The sequence below is a fragment of the Vicugna pacos genome, chromosome 20 (assembly GCF_048564905.1).
Source record: "Vicugna pacos chromosome 20, VicPac4, whole genome shotgun sequence".
In the NCBI taxonomy this organism is placed as follows: domain Eukaryota; kingdom Metazoa; phylum Chordata; class Mammalia; order Artiodactyla; family Camelidae; genus Vicugna; species Vicugna pacos.
Window position 1 is genome coordinate 41,633,991 of NC_133006.1, and position 18,419 is coordinate 41,652,409.

The 18,419-nt window shown below is 48.4% G+C and overlaps 2 long non-coding RNA genes across 11 annotated transcripts in view; one reads left to right on the plus strand and one right to left on the minus strand.

Moving 5' to 3' along the window:
• LOC107033044 (uncharacterized) overlaps positions 1-18,419 on the minus strand; it is an 81,366-nt gene that overhangs the window by 14,877 nt on the left and 48,070 nt on the right. For 6 of the 10 annotated variants that reach the window (XR_012062487.1, XR_012062476.1, XR_012062480.1 and 3 more), the window contains 2 exons: positions 15,884-16,001; positions 15,107-15,450 (listed from right to left, as the gene is read on the minus strand). This is a non-coding gene — a long non-coding RNA (uncharacterized lncRNA). Of the gene's footprint in view, positions 1-3,758; positions 5,220-9,138; positions 14,465-15,106; positions 15,451-15,883; positions 16,002-18,419 lie in introns of those variants that run through there. The other 4 variants (XR_012062478.1, XR_012062475.1, XR_012062479.1 and 1 more) reach the window with 4 other exon arrangements.
• LOC140687845 (uncharacterized) lies at positions 234-9,130 on the plus strand. The gene is made up of 3 exons (XR_012062491.1): positions 234-360; positions 5,358-5,543; positions 7,463-9,130. It is a non-coding gene; the product is annotated as an uncharacterized lncRNA (long non-coding RNA).

An 18,419-nucleotide genomic window follows, 5' to 3' on the forward strand; every position in this document is an offset into this window, starting at 1 on the left:
AGCGGGAGGGCCGTGGGATGGAGGGCGCAGGGGGTCGGCTCCCAAAGAGCGGCAGGGATTTCTAGGGAGGAGGAGTCAGGGGAAAGGCCTCGCTCGGTGGTGGATGAAAGCAGCTTCTATTTTTGGCCAAAGCCAAAGGGAGTGACTGTACTGAGATGTCGGGCCCTGTGGGCAGGAGGAGGGTGGGCGGGGACGGCCTCTGCCCCTCCTGCCCCTCCTGAGGCAGAAAGCAGGGAGGAGGCATCGCACCCCAGGGTCCGGCACCAGCTGCCCAAACCCTCATCCCCAGGTGGGCGCAGGGGCGGCGGCAAGGCCTTCTGGCTCGGGGTTTGGACTGCGTCCCACGCTTGCTGGAACCATGTAAGTCCACGGGGGGTGGGGGTGGGGTGGGGGTTAGTCCAGGAGGCCTCCCTGGATTCACAGGCCTGGGGGAATGCCACTGGGGTTGCAGAGGGTGTTTGGAAAATGTGCCTTTAACCTGAAAGGGGATCCTGTCACTTTGTTACTTTAACACTTCGGGGGAATGTCTGCTTTGTACCAGAGACTGGGGAGGGGTGTTATTTTATGTTTATTTTGCATGATTCTAATGTATTTTTATTTGCATTGCTTGGTTAACCCTCGTAACGCCCCTCGGGGTAGGCACTGTTCTCAGCCATCAGGAACTCCCGCTCCAGGTGCCCAGCTGCTGCTGCTGGGATAGTCCCCCCCCCACACACACTCCTTTTCTTCGGGGGGGCTGGCGTTCATCCAGCTTCTGTCTGGCGACCTGGGGCGGAGGTGGAGGTGATCAAAGCGGGGGGAAATAGTGGAGGGGGCAGCCTGTCCCCTCCGAGCCCTTCAGTCCGCCTGGAGTCAGGTTAGGGATAAAGGGACCCAAGGAGTGTTCAGGAATGATTCAGGGAGACTCCAGGGCTGGGCAGAGCTGCTGCAGTTAAGGGGGAGAAGACCTTCTCTCCAACTGTATAGAAACAGCACTGCTCTGCTGCCCCACAGGGCGGGGAGATTTCAATGAATCCTCCAAAACCGGAAGAGTGAGGGTCCTGCCCTGATTTTCAGCCCAGGGCAGGGAAAGAGTGGGACACCACCAAAACAACTTAGGGGCAGTTACAGAGAAGAATAAAGCTGGCTTCCTGCGTCCACCCGGTGCGCCCTGTTTATTCACCATCGTCCTCCTACGTTGGTGGCAGCTTAGCCCACCTCCGGCCAAGTTGAGAGATGGCATTCACTGAGCAGCTGTTATCATTCCAAATTCCCTTCTGTCACCGTTGGGCAATGACAACGGACAAACCATTTAAGAGCTTCTGCCTTCCGAGCGCTGACAACTCAGATGCCGATGTCCTACAAAGCCAGGGACAGAAGGCCGCCCTCCAGCCCCCATGACCCGGGGAAGGAGACTAACTCCAACCAGGAGTTGCGGCAGGCTTCAGATTCCCATAATACTCCAGAGAGAATGAGTTCAGATCCTGACTTGGCCACCTGACAGCTGTGTGACCCCGGGCTAGTTACTTAACTTCTCTGTACCTCAGTTTCCTCATCTCTAAAATGAAGGTGATAAAAGTGAAAAATAAAATAAAATGAAACAAAAAGAAGTGAATCCCCAAAAGCACCCTTTCATGGCTTTGGCAGTCCGATGACAGGCGCCTCCTGGAGGTCTAGCAGAAATGAGGCAGGGGCGGTGGAGGATGTAGCAACTTTACTAAAACGGAGTCATTAGGGTCTAAAAAGGAAACACACAGCTTGCCTGTTAGAAGAAGAGAATGCATTTACAAGGGCAAAGCGGTCCATTTTTACAGGCAGCTGGCGGCAATAGGAATTACTGCAGAAAACCCTAGTCATTGTTGGCTAGTGAGCTGAACAACTATTGAGTCTGCGGTTTGTTTTGCTTTTTAAGAGTAACACTGGCGGACGAAGCAACGTTAGGATGGCAACACTCCCCAGCGTGGTCTACAGATTCCGCACAATCTTTCTGAAAATCCCAGCTGACTTGTTGGCATAAATTGACAAGTAGAGCCTAAATCCATACAGAAATGCAAGCGAACCAGGGTAGCCAACGCAATCTTGAAAAAGATTAAGTGGGAAGACAGACTCCCAACTTCAAAACTCACGACCAAAGGAAAAAAAAAAACTAATCAAGATAGTGTGCACTGGCGTAAGGATAGACATATACTGGGAGTCCAGAAATAAAATCACTTTTTATAGCTAATTGATTTTTAACAAGGGCTCCAAGACAATCCAATGGGGGAAAACAGTCTTTCCAACAAATGGTGCTGGGATACCTGTGATTCCACGTGCAAAAGAATGGAAGCGGACCTGAACCTCACACCACGTATGAGGCCGACTTGAACTGAATCAGAGACTTAAGCGTAAGTGCTGAAACTGTGACACTCTTAGAAGAAAACAGGAGTGCATCTTTGTGACCCTGGATTAGACATGACACCAAAAGCACAAGCAACACAAGAAAAAATAGATGAATCCAACATCATTAAAATTAAACGCTTTTGTGTTTCAAAGGACACCATCAAGAAAGTGAGAAGACAGCCCACAGAATGGGAAGAATATTTGCAAATCTTTTACGTTAAGAGTCTAGTATCCAGAATATGTAAAGAACTCTTACCAATCAGGAATACAAGACAAGTAACCATTTTAATAGGCAAAGGATCTGAGTGTACATTTCTCTAAAGAAGACAGACAGACGGCCAGTGGGCACACGTAGAGATGCTCAGCTTCCCTAATCACTGGGGAAATGCAAGTCAGAGTCACAGTGAGATGCCACTTCACACCTACCGGGATGGCTATAGTCAAAAAGACGGACTAATAACAAGTGGCAGTGAGGATGTGGGGACATTGGAACCCTTATCCATTGCCGGTGGGAATGAAAACCGTGTTTCCCCTTTGGGAACTTGTACGGCAATTCTTCAACAAGTTAGACATGGAGGTAAACAGCAGTTCTCAGCCTAAGTATATACCCATGAGGACTGAAAACATACCCACACAATAACTTGTACCCAAATATTCACAGCAGCATTATTCATAAAGGCCAGAAAGTGGAAATAACCCACATGTCCATCAACTGATGAATGGATAAACAAAGGTGGTTTGGCTTTACAATGGACTATTATTTAGCCATTAAAAAGGAAGTTCTGATGTCTGCTGCAACATGGATGAACCTGAAAATGTTATGCTGAGTAAAAGAAGCCAGGCACAAAAGGACACGTATCTATATTCCACTTACATGAAGTCTGGAATAAGCAAAATACTTGTCGTCTGGGGGAGGGGACCGTGGGAGAGTGACTGCTGATGGGTGTGTGTTTCTTTTGGAGGTGATGAAAGTGTTCCAGAATTAGGCAGCTGTGATGCTGCACAACTTGGTGATTATGTTAAAACTGTTGAATTGTACACTTTAAAAGAGTGAATTTTATGGTATGTTAAGTACAGCTCAATTTTTTTAAATGCTCAGGTGTGGGTAAAAACTAAATAAAAAAGAAAGCCACGCTCAAGAAGTGTGGCCTGACAGTGCAGCCATCAGCTCATGCGACGTGAGGCCAGATCCTCGGAGAAACTCACTGCCCCTCACACTCTCCCTCAGGCAGACAGCGCCTCTCCGTGAAGCCGGTGCAGAAAGGATTTCCCCCAGTCTCCTTCAAGAATCTCCACTACCCCCCGCCCACTGACCTCCCAGCCTCCTCTGCTGCATTACTGGGGAGAAGTAGGGGCCGGGGGGACACAGCAGGGCTCGCGGTGGGGGCCTGTGGTTCCAGGACTCCTTCTGCTGGGGGAGCCTAGCCCGGTGTCGACAGGCACAGAAAAAAATCAGCAAGTGCCATGAGCTCTGCGACGAGGCTGATTAATAGAGCTGACGATTCGGGCTCTCAGACTTCCTGCAGTGACTTCCTATTCATGGTTGCCTTTGACTCTGTAACACCTGAGACCAGGACCACTGCGACCCCCTGGTACCGAAAAAGAAAACAAATCTGTGTTAGGAAAGGAAACACTAGCTGTAGGAACAGACCGGCTCTGACTCAGCAGTGGCTCAGCACAATACCAGTTTATTCCCTGTTCATGTAACAGTCACGTCCACAGACCACGTCTGGCGTGGCGGCCCTTCTCCCCGTGGTCTGCCCTCTTCTAAGCGCTCAGAGCTGTCTTCCCACCGGCAGGCAGGGAAGGGGGGGAAGCCCGTGGCCAGCCTGGACGTGGCGCACGCTCCTTCTGTGTACATCCCACGGGCAAGAACACACCCCAGGGGCGCTGCTAGCTTCTGCAGTGTGCCCGGGGGAGAGGGGGTGATCTGAGGAAGACCACGCGATTTCTGCCAGGGTTTGGAGAGCGCACAGGCATTGCTGGAGGTCACACAGCCAACAAGAGGCAGAACCAAGATTGTAAACCAGGGCGGAGTCTTGGTCTGTCCGCCTTGTGCTTTTGCCCCCTTCCAGGTCCTCAAAGTCCTCACCCCTCTGGCATGTCCTCTGGTCTCTTAGTACTAGCATCCTTCCAGGACACTGCTGCAAGATGACCATTAGGAAGGGTGAGAAAGTCTGATGAAACCGTTTGTGGGAAATACAGTTTTGAGCCTTTCCAGATCCACGGATAACACTTGCCCAGTGTTTTTTTCCCCCAGGTCTGTTTTGCCTTGATGAATTTCTCTAACTCCCCATTAAACATTAAAAGGGAGGCAGACACCAGCTTCAAGGCAGCTCATGACTGTGCTTATGATACACGCGGTCATTTATAGGTCTGTGTTTGCAAGAGCAGGACTTCAAAGGCTCTTCGCTGCCTCTCAGGGCCCTTCCCAGCCCGCGGAACCTGCTGCTCCCGGGGGGAAGGTGGCCCTGAGCTCCGCCTCACATGCTGATGGCTGCTTTCCCCAGGACCGTCTTACGGAAAAAGGCTGAGCAGAAACAGGAATGTGGTTGATCGCTCTCCGTCATTAAACAGAGGGTCTACAATTCAAATGTGATTTGAAGAAATGCAGATACCTGGATATATTTAATCCATTCACAAACATTTGTTAAAAGAAATGAGAAGGGAACTCATTAACATCCTCTCGACACTCCAAACACATTTTCTTACCTGTCCTGCACGTGAACTCTGCTGGGCTGGGCTCTCCTCTCCCGCGCTGGGTACCACACTGGAACCACGGCACACGGGTTAGTGAGTGATGGACCACAGTTCATCTCCGCAGCCTCTGGCTTTTAACCTCCCTGAACATACTTCTCTGTCTGTAAAATTAAGACGGTGTAAAAATTCACAAATGCTAACAATAACGGTGATCATGACGGTGTGACGCCTGCTTTTCAGAGTCGGGTCGTCACTGCACAGCCTCCGGGACGTGATGATGACGGCCGTTTCGTTTACAGATAAGGAAACGGAGGCGCAGACAGTGTTTTCTCAAAGCCGCGCAGCCGGGAGTAGCAAGGAGGCTGAGCCCAGCGTCCCCAGGCCGGGAGCCTGGGCTCTTTGCTGCCCTCCTGCCGCCGTCACAGTCTTGGAGGCGAGCGGAATCGGGCACGGCCCCCGCAGCCGGACCAGCCCACAGTTCACAGGTAAGAGTCCTTTCCGTTTAATTCACGAAACGCCTCAGTCACTGTCTGATCAAACTCCGCCACTTTTAAACTAGCTCTTTACCCCAGCTTCTCAGACGGAAAGCTGAGTTCGTTGGTCTTCACTTCTCGCCCAGGATGAATACTCACCTGGAACTTCTGGCGTTTCGGGGGCCGCCTCCTTAAAGTGCAGTGCAGATTTATCACTGTCTTCACAACGAGGACTAGCGGACAGCAGGGTAAAGGGGGGGACCGTGCAAGCTGGAGTCACGAGACTCGAGGACCAGTCCCACACGCACTGGCTGTCTTGTTCAAGACACACTCCTCCTCAGCCCTGGCTCCTCCGTCATGACCTGGCGACACCTCTTGCCTCACAGTCACCTCACAAGCCCACAGGACGCGAGGCGGCAAAGCCCACTGCAAATCGTGAAGTTCCGTGTGATTGTTTCCACGCCTCAAACCACAGTCCATTGCCGGGCAGCTCTTCAGACAGGAGACGGACTTCTTTCTCTTGGCAACAGTCATGACTAATATAGTCCAGGATTCTTTGCGTTTTCCCGGCCCTAAAATAGAGCTGAACCCAAACAGGAGGCAGGCTCCAGCCCTTCGGCCCACGGGTCTGCCCGCGGGGCCCCTGTGCGCGGGCTCTGAGCCGGTGCCCCGTGGAGGCGGGACGGATGAGCCCGGGCCCCGCCCTCAGCTGGTTCTTGGTCTCGTGCAGGAGGCCAGACGTTGTGTAAAGTGCTTCAGCTTTACGAGAGGAACCAAAAACAGTGTCAGAAGAGCTGAAGGCAGCAGGGGTTACTTTCAGTTTCATCAGGAAAAGCTTTTCGGAGGAGCGAGGATTCAAGCTGGGTTTGTGCTGACTTTTGCGTTTGTTTTTCCCCCAGCAGAAGCTCCGGGGTTGGCCCAGGACCTCGCGCGCGCCAAGCGCGTGCTCTGCCGCGAGGCGTAATCTTTCATTTTCCGCCCTGCGGAGTCGATGCCTCGCTTGCGTGTAGTCAGTCCTCAACCTCTAACAGCTCCTTTTTCCTCCCACGGTGGCCACGGGCCAGTTTCCCTCCTGTTCCTCCAAACAGCTGAACTCTGGGTGTCCGAATGGGTTTGTGTTAAGTTTTTTATTAAGCTTCTCCCATAGACCAGCTTCATAGACAACATTTGAACCAAACCACGGTGTCCCCGAAGCTGATGTACGCGGGATGATCGAGGCCCGTGCACTGATGTATGACATGACCATTTAATAGACCACTAGGCAGTCTTCACAGAAAGACAGGTGGGTTTTTCAGTCCAAAGGGTGAGTCAGCCCATCTGGTCTGACAAATGCTGTTTCTGGCTTGGTTCCTGGTTTGAGATCATTTGCCAAAACCTCTTTCATGAATCAATAGTTGAGATAATGTAAGCTGTTCCCAGTAGATTCAATAGTGCGTTGGTTCCAGGCCTAAGACATCCATTTGACTTGGTTATAAAATTTAATATTCTATAATTCACCAAGGATCTAATTCATGGGCCACCTGGTTTTGGAAGAAAGACGTCTGGAAAAATTCAGGGGCTTCCAGGGTGAATATTCCTCATCTTCCTCCCGATCTCACTCAAGACCTTTCCATTCAGACTAAACGGCAATCATCTTTTAAGAGTATTACCCCTCATTTCAAAACTGATAAGTTCGTTCCACCTGGTTTACTTTGTAATGTGCCCATGAATCCTCTCATCCTCTTGCCCTGACTAATAGTCTCAAACCATACCAGGTGCTCCCTGCTCCATCGCTGAGGGCTGTGAGTGAATGCATCCTGCACGTTATAACCCGCTTAAGCTCCCTAAACCTCTGTTTCATCTTTCGTTACCTGGAAGGTTTACAGAACACCTTCTCTTAACGTTATCTCACTTTGTTCTCACGCTGACCCTGAGGACATCCTCACTTACAGGTGACACCCTTAAAGCCCAGAAACGTGATCTGTCCAAGGCCCGGGATCCCTGGTCTGTGGTGTGCTTCCGGCTCGGACGTCTGACAGCCCGGCACCCACCACGGAAGACGGTGACGTTCCCTGGCCCTCCACCCAGCCTCCCTGCCGAGCTGTCCGCCCTCTTCTCCTGTCTCAGCCATCGGCTCCGAAGAAGCCGGTGTTCCCAGGGTTCTCTGAGCCTGTCACGGCCCAGAGGGCCTCACCTGGCCTCCTTGGACCCACCCTGGAGTCATGGGTGGACTTCCGGGAGACCCGGTGCCCCGCAAGGATGCTTCTGGAACTTGTATTGTGTGCTTATGTGAGTCTGTCTGGGGTAAGAATCCGAAGTTTTCATCAGCTCCTCAAAGAAGTCAGTGGTGTCCCCGACCCCCCCAAAAGTTTCCAAGTTAATTTCATAGCCTTCTCCCTCCCCCGAACGTCCCCTCCACTCCTCCTGACCTATGTAGTGCTGTGCTTCATAACTCCTCTCCAGGCTTAACACAAAGCCAACCACTGACACTGGGACTTCGCAGAGCTCCCTTCCCGCGACAGTTTGACTGTTCTCTTCTTTCCAAGTATTAATTCAAGCAGGGAGAAGCCAGAGGATTCCCAGGGTGGCCTTCACAGATGCAACTGGTAATGATGAGCTGGTCCCGCTGGCAGCAGAGTCGTCTGCAAACCTCGTCATTCCCGCAGGGTTGACTTAAACCCTCCCCGCCCGGCACTCTCTTCCTAGGAAAGAGTAGGAAGAGACAGATCTGACCACATCAACGCAGAGACGGTATCAGCTATGGAAAGAAACCAGGCTGCTGTCTCTAGGGATTGCATAATGATATTTCCTGATGAAAAAAATAGAATCAGTGAAGTCTCAACCTCTCCCCAGACACCAGACCAGGACCAGCCACTGCTCCCGGGGACTTGGGGGCGCGTGAAGCTCTGAGAGAGCAGGCTTGGTCTGGGGGCTCCAGGTGAGGGGCTGGGAGCGGTGGGGGGAGGGGCTCTGACGGACGATGGTGGGGCTTCTGGCTGTTGGTTCACAGCTTCAGCCGTGACGCCTGTCCAGCCTCCCAGCCTCCACACACACTCGCTGACGTTTCCTCACTCTGCTGAAGGCGCTTCTGCTCCCCTGCACTAGTCCATCTTCCAAACACGGATGCGGAGAAGAGGGGACCTTGTGCACTGCTGGTGGGGATGTGAATTAGTACAGACACTAAGGAAAACAGTAGGGAGGGTCTTCAAGAAGTTAAAAGTAGAACCGCCCTAGGATCCAGCAATTCCCCTCCTGGGCATTTAACTGAAGGAAATGAAATTAGTATCTTGAAGCGATAACTGCATCCCGTGTTCACTGCAGCATCATCCACAGTAGCCAAGATAATGGCAACAACCCAACTGTCCATCAATGGATGAACGGATAAAGAAAGTATGATATACACATATACACACGATGTATACACACACACTCACACACACACGATGGAATATTATTCAGCTAAAAAAAGAGAAACTCCTGCCATTTGTGACAACATGGATAAACCTGGAGGACATGTTGCAAAGTGAAATAAGCCAGACACAGAAGGACATGCACTGTATGACCTCACTTACATGTGGGATCAAATTTAAAAAAAAAGGATTCATAAAAGCAGAGTAGAATGGTGGCTAGTGGGAGCTGGGGGTGGGGGAAATGGGGAGCTGCTGGTCTAAGGGGACAAACTTCCAGTTACAAGATGAATTAAGTTCTCAGCATCTAACGCAGCGTGGCGACTACAGATAACAACACTGTGCTGTGTACTGGAAACTCGCTAAGAGAATAAGATCGAGAGTTTTCTCACCAATAAAAAATAAAAACCTATGGTTGCCAGGAGCAAGGGGATGGGAAAGGATAAATTTGGGAATTGAGATTTGCAAATCTTAGCCACTATATATAAAAATATATTAAAAAAAACAAATTTCTTCTGTACAGCACAGGGAACTATATGCAGTATCTTGTAATAGCCTTTAATGAAAAAGAATATGAAAAAGAATACATATGTGTGTGTATAAATGAATTACCCTGCTGTACATAACATTATAAATCGACTACAATTCAATAAAAAATAAAAAGCATCAACTTAAAAAAAATTAGCACGCTGCAATCAGTCAACCAACAGCTATGTCCAGAGATCTACTTTGTGCCAGGCAGCCTGCTAGGACCCAAGGGCCGCACGGAAGCCAGAGGTATCACCCCTTCCAGGAAGCTGAACGCCCATCTGAAAATCAGGCTGACTCACGAGACAGAATGTGCTCATTTTCAAGAGCACGTTAGACAGTAGGCGTTGCTGGAGTTGAGAGGAGAACGGTGCATACCCACAGGGTGACCAGGGTCAGTTTCCCAGAGAGGTTGGCATTTAAATCTGAGGATGGGGAACACTTGGGAGGCAGGGACGGGGGAGGGAGGACTTTCAGGAGGGGAGCCACCTGAGCCCAGGCACAGAGCTGGGGAAGTGAAGGCTCCCCGGGGCAGCGGGAGAAGGAAATGGGCCGGAAGGAAGGAGAGGCCTGAATCTGAGGAACCAGAGGTTGCTCTTCTCTGTACCCGAAGTGATGCTCCAATGGTTGCTGATCTGAACCAACTGTTAGCACACTTTCGCCCTGGAAGGTTCTCTGGGGGTACTTTCAGAGCCTCCTTCCCTTTCCTTTGCTGTGCAGTAGTTTGTTTAGTTTGGTGTAGTTCCACATGTTCATTTTTGCTTTTATTGCCTGTACTTTTGGTGTCATGTCCAAAAACTCATTGGCAAGACCAGCGTCAAGGAAATTTTCCCCAATGCTTTTTTTTCCTTCTAGAAGTTGTATAGCTTCAGGATTTACATTTAAGTTTTAATCCATTTCAAGTGAATTTTTAGGAGTGGTGCAAAATAGGGGTCCAGTTTCATTCTCCTGCACGTGGGTGTCCAGCCTCCCAGCACCACGTGTTGAAGAGCCTCTCTTTGACCTGCTGCCTGCTCTTAGTGCCTTTGTCAAAGATTTTAATCATACTGAGTGGAGGCTTTTCTGGGCTCTCTAGTCTGTTCCATTGGTCTGTGCACCAGAGAGGTCTGTCGTATACTTTGAAATCAGGAAGTGCGACACCTCTAGTTTTGCTCTTCTTTCTCAAAATTGTTTTGGCCACGCAAGGTCTTTTGTCGTTCCATGAGCACTTCAGGATTGTTTTTTCTATTTTGTGAAAAAATGCTTTCGGAATTTTGATAGAGACTGTGTTGAATTTGTAGATTGCTTTGAGAAGAATGGATATTTTAAGAATCTTTATCTTCTAAACCAAGAACACAGACTAGCTTTTCATCTAATTGTGTTTTCCTCAGTTTCCTCCATCAATGTCTTACCGTTTCCAGTGTTCCGGTCTTTCACCTTCTTGGTTAAATTTATCCCTAAGTATTTTATTGCTTTGCTGCTATTGTAAATGAGACTGATTTTTTAATTTCTCTTTCAGAGAGTTTGTTGTTAGTGTATAGAAATGAAAGTTATTTTTACTACTTAGCCATAAAAAACGACAACCTAATGCCATTTGCAGCAACATGGATGCTCCTGGAGAAAGTCATTCTAAGGGAAGTAAGCCAGAAAGAGAAAGAAAAATGCCATATGAGATCGCTCATATGTGGACTCTAAAAAAAAACAAAAACAAACAAACAAAGCATAAATACAAAACAGAAACAGACTCACAGACATAGAATACAAAGTTGTGGTTGCCAAGGGGGCGGAGGGTGGGAAGGGATAGACAGGATTTCAAAACTGTAGAATAGATAAACATGATTATACTGTATAGCACAGGGAAATACATACAAGATCCTATGGTAGCTCACAGAGAAAAAAATGTGACAATAAATATATGTATGTTCATGTATAACTGAAAAATTGTGCTCTACACTGGAATTTGACACAACATTGTAAAATGATTATAAATCAATAAAAAATGTTAAAAAAAAGAAATGAAAGTTATTTTTGTATGCTGATTTTGCATTCTGTAACTTTAGTGGATTTGTGTATTAGTTCTAACAGTTTTTTGGTGAAGCTTTTAGAATTTTGCATATATACGATCATGTCATCTGCAAACAGACAATTTTATTTCTTCCTTTCTGATTTGGACGCCTTTTATTTCTTTTTCCCGCCTAATTGCTCTGGCTAGGACCCTTGGTATTATATTAAATATAAGGGGCAAAAGTGGGCCTCCGTGTCTTATTCCTGACCTTGAAGGAACAGCTTTCAGCTTTACACCATTGAGCACACCATTGTGGGCGTTTCATATACGAACTTTTTAATGTACATTTCTTCTCTACCTAATTTTTGAGAGTTTTGTTTTTGAGTTTGTCAGATGCTTTAGATGCTTTTTATGCGTCTGTTGAGATGATCACAAGATTTTTGTTCTTTATTCTGTTAATGTGGTGTATCACCCTTATCAACTTGTATATATTGAACCATCCTCGCATCTCAGGGATAAATCCCAGTTAATCATGGTGTATGTTTAATGTGCTGTTGAATTTGATTTGCTAGTATTTTGTTGAGGATTTTCGCACCTATGTGTGTAAGGCATATTGGCTTGTAATTTTCTTTTCCCATAGTGAGCCTTGACTGACTTTAATATCCAGTAATGCTGGCCTCATAAAGTGAGTTTGGAAGTATTTCCTTCCCTTCAACTTTTTGGAAGAGTTTGAGAAGGATTTGTGTTGATTCTTCTTTTAATGTAGAATGTAAATAATTAAATCATTTCCCACATTCCCTTTTTGTTCTCTTGGGTCCCCTGCTTTTATACGTTGCCATCCTTTCCCCAGACCGTTCCTATCCAGTCAAATCTTTGTGGTCCTATACAACTTCTTGACTCTCTCCACACGCTAGCTGTGGCTCAGCCCCTAGCATCTGTCGCCTGGACTCCTGCAGCAGCCTTTTGGTAGTTTCTTTATCCCAGGGGTCATCCTCTTCCCCAATTTCCCTGACATATGACTGTTGGACTAATATTCTTGATATCTAGATTGGGTTGCCTCGATCTCTTACTCCAGAACATTCAAATGTCTCCCTGTTACTTACAGAATAAAACCAATACTCTGCAACCCAGTGCTCCCTCTTCTATAAAAGGATCTTAGATTCTTTCCACACAACAAAACTGGTGAGTTTTGACTGTATGCCAGACCCTCTTCCATGTGTTTGGGGTCCATCATGAAACAAAACAGCTACACACACACCAAACCCCCACTCTTTGGGGCTTAAGGTCTCCTTCACTCCAGGCAAAATGTTCACGCAGGGCCTAGCCTTTGCTCACATCTTTAATTCTTTCTGGAATATTCTTTTGGTTACTCCTTTATGATCGTGGTTCTCAGCCAGGATGGTTTTTCCCTCTATAGGGGACATTGGGCCGTGTCTTGAGACATTCGTGGTTGTCCCAGCAGATGGGGTCCTGCTGGCTCCTCGGGGGTAGAAGCCTGGGAGGCTGTTAAACATCCTACAATGTGCAGGGCGGTCCCCACAAGAGAGAACTGTCTGGTCCAAGACGTCAGCACAGCCAAGTATGATAAACTGTGGTCTAGAGTCAAGTTACTCCCAGCCTTCACGCCAGCTCAAATTTCACCTCCGCAGAACACCCACAGTTCCTTCTCTCGCTCCCGTTTGCTCTAAGCCACCTGAGTTCCCAGCTCCCCTGTGTACAGATCTTGGTGGCACTCCACTTTTCATAGGCTGTAGAAGTCCACGAGGATGGGTTTATACCTGATTCACCTGCGTTCTCAGGGGCTAGCCTGGCGCCTAGTCCACAGGAAAGGGACACTCAGGAGTTTGTGAGTGGGAAATACACGCGAGTGGGAAATTCCCAACATCCGACCCTTTTCCTGGACTCCAGGTCCTAGGAATCAGGCAGACAGGAAGTTCTCCTTCCAGAGGGGCATCTGCCCGGCCCCTTCCAGCCGCACCTGGAGGAGACTCAAGTGGCACCAAGCCACAGGAAAGACTCCACGGGCCTGGAGGGAAGGCGCAGCGGAGGAAGAGACTAAACGAACACGGCAGGAAGGATGCCTCCCTGTGCAGACAGAGGTGCCCCGCGAGAACACTGAGATCAGGAAGCACGTTTGGTTGAATGGGAGCTTGACCGGTTTTCTAAGTGGGTTAGGGCAGCAGGTAACCTCAGCTGCCCTCGAAGTCCCAGACCTCGCAGTGCAGAAACCGGGGCGCCGTGCAGCCACCCCCAGGGACTGGCTCCCAGCCCACGGCCCTGCGCCATCCCTGAGCCAGGTCCCAGCAGACCGCGTGCCGGCCACCACCCGGTAAGTCGGCTCTTCCTGCCCACGTCCTTGAGGTGTGCAGGAGGCTGAGTGTCCGCACAGGCCTAGAAAACTGCAGAATGCAGAGAAACAGCCTCGGTTGCCTCGGGCCCCCCGAACCCAGAGTGCCCGTCCCGCCACTCCCCACGAGCGCTCAGGGCCGGGAGCTCAGCCAGGCACTGCTTCCGTCTGCCTGGCGGCTGAAGTGACAAGAAGGTCTGCAGAGTCCCAGCGCCGAATCCCTGCAAAGAGGCACAGGGGAGCCTGGGGCTTCTGCAGAAGGACTGACTGACATCAGGCGGAGAAGGAATGAAAAGAAACAGCTCAAAGCTGCAGTCAGAGCCCCAGACCACAGAGCATCTGGCCAGCCCTCCAGTCCGCCTGCCCACCTGGGAGGAGCTGTCACTCAGCCAGGCGAACACAGAATGGACCCCACAGTCCACAAAGCAGCGTACCCAGCCCGCCGGGCTCACCCTCCCATCCACGGCTCCTCCTCTGTCTCCACGTGCTGTCATCCGCGCTCCGTCGTGGGCTGGATGCTGGGAGAGGGTGGGACAGCAAGAGGCCTGCTGCTGTCTTTCCCTTGCCCAGATCCGCGTCCCCGGAGGCCTGAGCAGAGGGCAGGGCATGCTGTGAGTCCAGGGAGGGAGGGCTGGTGAGGGGCCCCAGGCTCCAACACTACGCTCTAAACCGGCCTCAGACAGAAGTGCTGTAAAAGCCACAAACACAAGCCGCACATGTAATTTCACGTTTTCTAGTAGCCACGCTAAAAACACAGACCATGGCATTAAATTAACTTCAGTAAAATATTTCATTTAACCCAATGTATCCAAAACAGTATCGTTTTAAACATGTACCCAATATCAGTAATATTATCCATAAAGTATGCAGTTCACATTCTTTTTTTCAGACTAAGTCTTTGAAATTCAGCATGCTTTTTACCCTTACATCATATCTCACTTTGAACCAGCCACATTTCACTGCACACCTACACTGCAGATCTAGAATAATCCAGCACCTTCACAAGGCGCCAACTGGCACTAATGAATCGTGAATACACACCAGGGCTGGGGTGGGGTGGGTTTAAATAGCACATGAAATATCATGAGATGGGAATTTTTTTTATTTACTAGAACCCCCCGCCCCCGAGGGGAACACACACCACACGAGGTTGGGAGAAACACTTTGGAAAGCTCGCTGTGACCAGGATGAGTGTAGAAGCTGGAGGTGGGAAACCCCATGGAGAGTGTCAGGGTCACAACAGACTGAGGACTGAACTCAAGCCTTTCAGGGACTTCACTGACACCCGAAACTGAAGGCAACCAAGACAGAGGACACAGGGAGAGCTGACCGCAGTGACTCATTTTATTATTGGAAAAACTGTAACAACTTCGATGTCTAATGAGAGAGCACTGGGGAAACTGTGAACCACCCACATGAAAGAATGTATCGTCATGATGAAAATACTATTTAGAAACACGGGATATACAGAATACAGATGTGTTAAGTGGGAGAGAAAAGCAGGGCTGAGTGTAACTGCTTGTCCAAGCTGATCTGTATTTAACACGTGCAAAGAAAAAAATGTGCCAACTGTCGCCACTGTTTGTTACTAGGAAGTAGCATTGTGGATGATTTTTCTGGACTTTCCAATGTTTTCTGATGAACACCTGTTACCTCCAGATCTAAGAGGAAGGGCTGGAGTGAAAAACAAAATCCAATGACTCACTTGCCAGAATTCTCCAACTTGTGTTAAGTGCTTAGTCATGCGTGTGTGTTTGCAGTGTGTGTGTCCGTGCAGGTACGCAAGCGTGCGTGTGCATGTGTGTACACGGGTGTATGCGTGTCTTCCTGAGCCGGTTCCTGAGCCCGATCCCAGCTAATGCTCTGCAGATCTGGAGAGACACAACCTTCCCCAACTCGAACACAAGTTATTTCCTTGGATTTTGTTAACTGGCTGAAATAGCCTTTCTGTAGCCCTTCTGGGCTCATTTCTAACCCCCAGATCCGCAACTGTTTGTTGAGAGACCATGTCTCTTATGAGCATTTCCAGCTAAGTGTAGAAATGGTTTTCCCCTACGTTTTATGTGTAAATAAGACAATAAGTCACCTCTGATCTCCATGTTCTCACCTGGTGGCAAAGAACCCGAGGCAACCACGCAGCCGAAGACTTAGCCACATCGCCATCCTGCTGTCTGCTCACAACCAGGCTGGCCGCCCAGCTTTTCAGAGGGTCATGTTTCAATTGCCTGGTTAAGAGGGAGAAAGAGAGTTGACAGTAACTTGAAAGTAGAAATTTTAAACTGTTCAGGAAAAAAAAATCCCCAAGTAATGATAAAAAAGCATTTAATCATTACATATTTACAGCTGCAACACACTCAGCTAAGAGAAATACGCAAAGAAGAAAGTTTATAAGGAAAACCATATACTGTGGGAAACCTCTTTCCAGCAATGCAGCGGGCTGGCCACTGCGAGCGACCCAACCAGATAGAACACTTTAAATCCTGGAGGAGGAACCTTTTACAGTCTGTTTTGAATATTAAGCTTGTGTAAAAGTATGTCAACCTCCAAAGTGAAGAGAGACCAGGAACTCTGGAAGTGCCAAAGCCAGCATCCGGCCTGGAAAATTCTGGCAAAACCTGGCTTCCTGTGTGTTTTAATGACTTCCCCAGGTACAGGGGCAGAAGGGAAAGCCTGGAGCGCAGCCAGGGCGGAAGGCAAGAGGGGTTCTTACAAGAAGAGGGGACTCCAGAGGCCTCTGCCTGCAGGGGGCCCCACCGAGCAGAGGGGAGCAGCAACGAAACCGGCCATCTCAGTTTTAGGGCGGGGAGGAGTCAAGTTAAAGTACTCCCCGGGGAATTATTAACCACAGGTTGGACTTTACGTGGACTTGGGTTCCTGTTACCTATGAATCTGTAAAACTTCAGAAGGAAAATTTACCGCGAGGCGGCCATGGGTTGACAGGCCTCCAAGAGGACTGAGGGGGGAAGACAAGTCCTCAGCTTCAATCCAGGCCTCAGGGAATCTCCACAGATACATTTCTAATAAAATAAGTAGTTCACACAAAAAAAACCCACAAGAAAATGAGGTGCATGCTAATGCCTTGAAGTGATGATTTAGTTGTCTGGACAAAGCCCCCCAGTGAAAAACAGTTAAAAATCTGGCTTAAAAAACACCAGCAGAGCTATACATAAAACTGGATTTTTAAAAAAACTTTTCTTCTGTACAGCACAGGGAACTATATTCAATATCTCATAATAACCTTTAATGGAAATGAATATGAAAATGAATACATGTATGTACAGGCATGGCTGGGACATTGCGCTGCACACCAGAAATTGACACACTGTAACTGACTGTACGTCCATTTTAAAAAATTTAAAAATAAATAAATTTTAAAAATAAAATAATCAATTAGAAAAAAAAATTGGCAGAATCTCTTGCGAACAACACTGAATTCATTAGAAAAAAAAAATCCTCCCCCCTAAGGTGTTTTTGAGAAAGAAAACGGGAGTGAAGACACAAGGAGGTGCAATAACAGGGATGTAAGGGGCTCCCAGGGTGCCCAAGTGAGGACGGTCAGAGGCCGCAGACATAAGGGGTGGCAGCTCCCGGGAGATTTTACTCTTCTGTCAGTATTTGGTAAATTAAGGGGAAAAAACCAAAGATACAGAATTCTAGAACAGCACAATAAATATGCTTGCCAAATAGGCAGCACATTACATTCAAACACACATGAAGCATCTATGAACATTTATCACATGCTAGACTTCAATGCATGTCAAAGAACTGGTATCATACAGACCAAATTTAATGATCACAATGTACTCAAATTACGAATGAATAACGTGAACATGATGCAATTACATGCTGCTTACAAATTTGGAAGTAAAAGGATGGAAAAAATATACCATGAGGACCCTCACTAAAGGGCAGCTGCAGAGGCTCATGTTAATGTTAGACACAGTAGCATTTACGACAAGAGGTGTCAATCACTAGATGAAGAGGAATATTTCATAATGATAAAAGGATCAGTTCAACAGGACGACACAGAAATCACGCACCGTGTACATGCATCTAATACTTAGCTGCAGATAAAAACAGCAAGCCACAGAGCTAAAAAGACAAACGGGTTCTCTCTGAATCCCAACTGCACATTTACTTTTCGTAAGTTTAATGGATTTACAGAGCAAACACACCTAGCTCAAAAAAAAAAATTACCTGCCCCACAAGAGCTCCTTTCAACTCCTTCCCAGCCAACTCTCCCTTCTTTGACTGTCTGAAAATAGACTTTATTTCTTAGAGCAGTTTTAGGTTTATAGCAAAGCTGAAACAAAGTAAAGGGATTTCTCATATATCCCCCTGCTGCACACAAGCAAAGCCTCCCATATCATCAACGTCCCGCACCGGAGGGGAACACCCGTTACAACTGACAATGCCACTGATGCGTCACCATCCCCCAAAGCCCACTGCCTCCATCAGAGGTCACCCTCGGTGCTGCACAGTCTATGGTCTGGACAAACGTGTAGTGACAAGTACCATTTACAGAGCACCATACAGAGCAGTTCCACCGTCCCCCAGGCCCCCTGTGTTCTCCCCCTTCATCCTGCCTCCCCTCCAATGCCCGGCAATCACTGATCTTCTTCCCGCTCCAGAGTTTTTTGCCT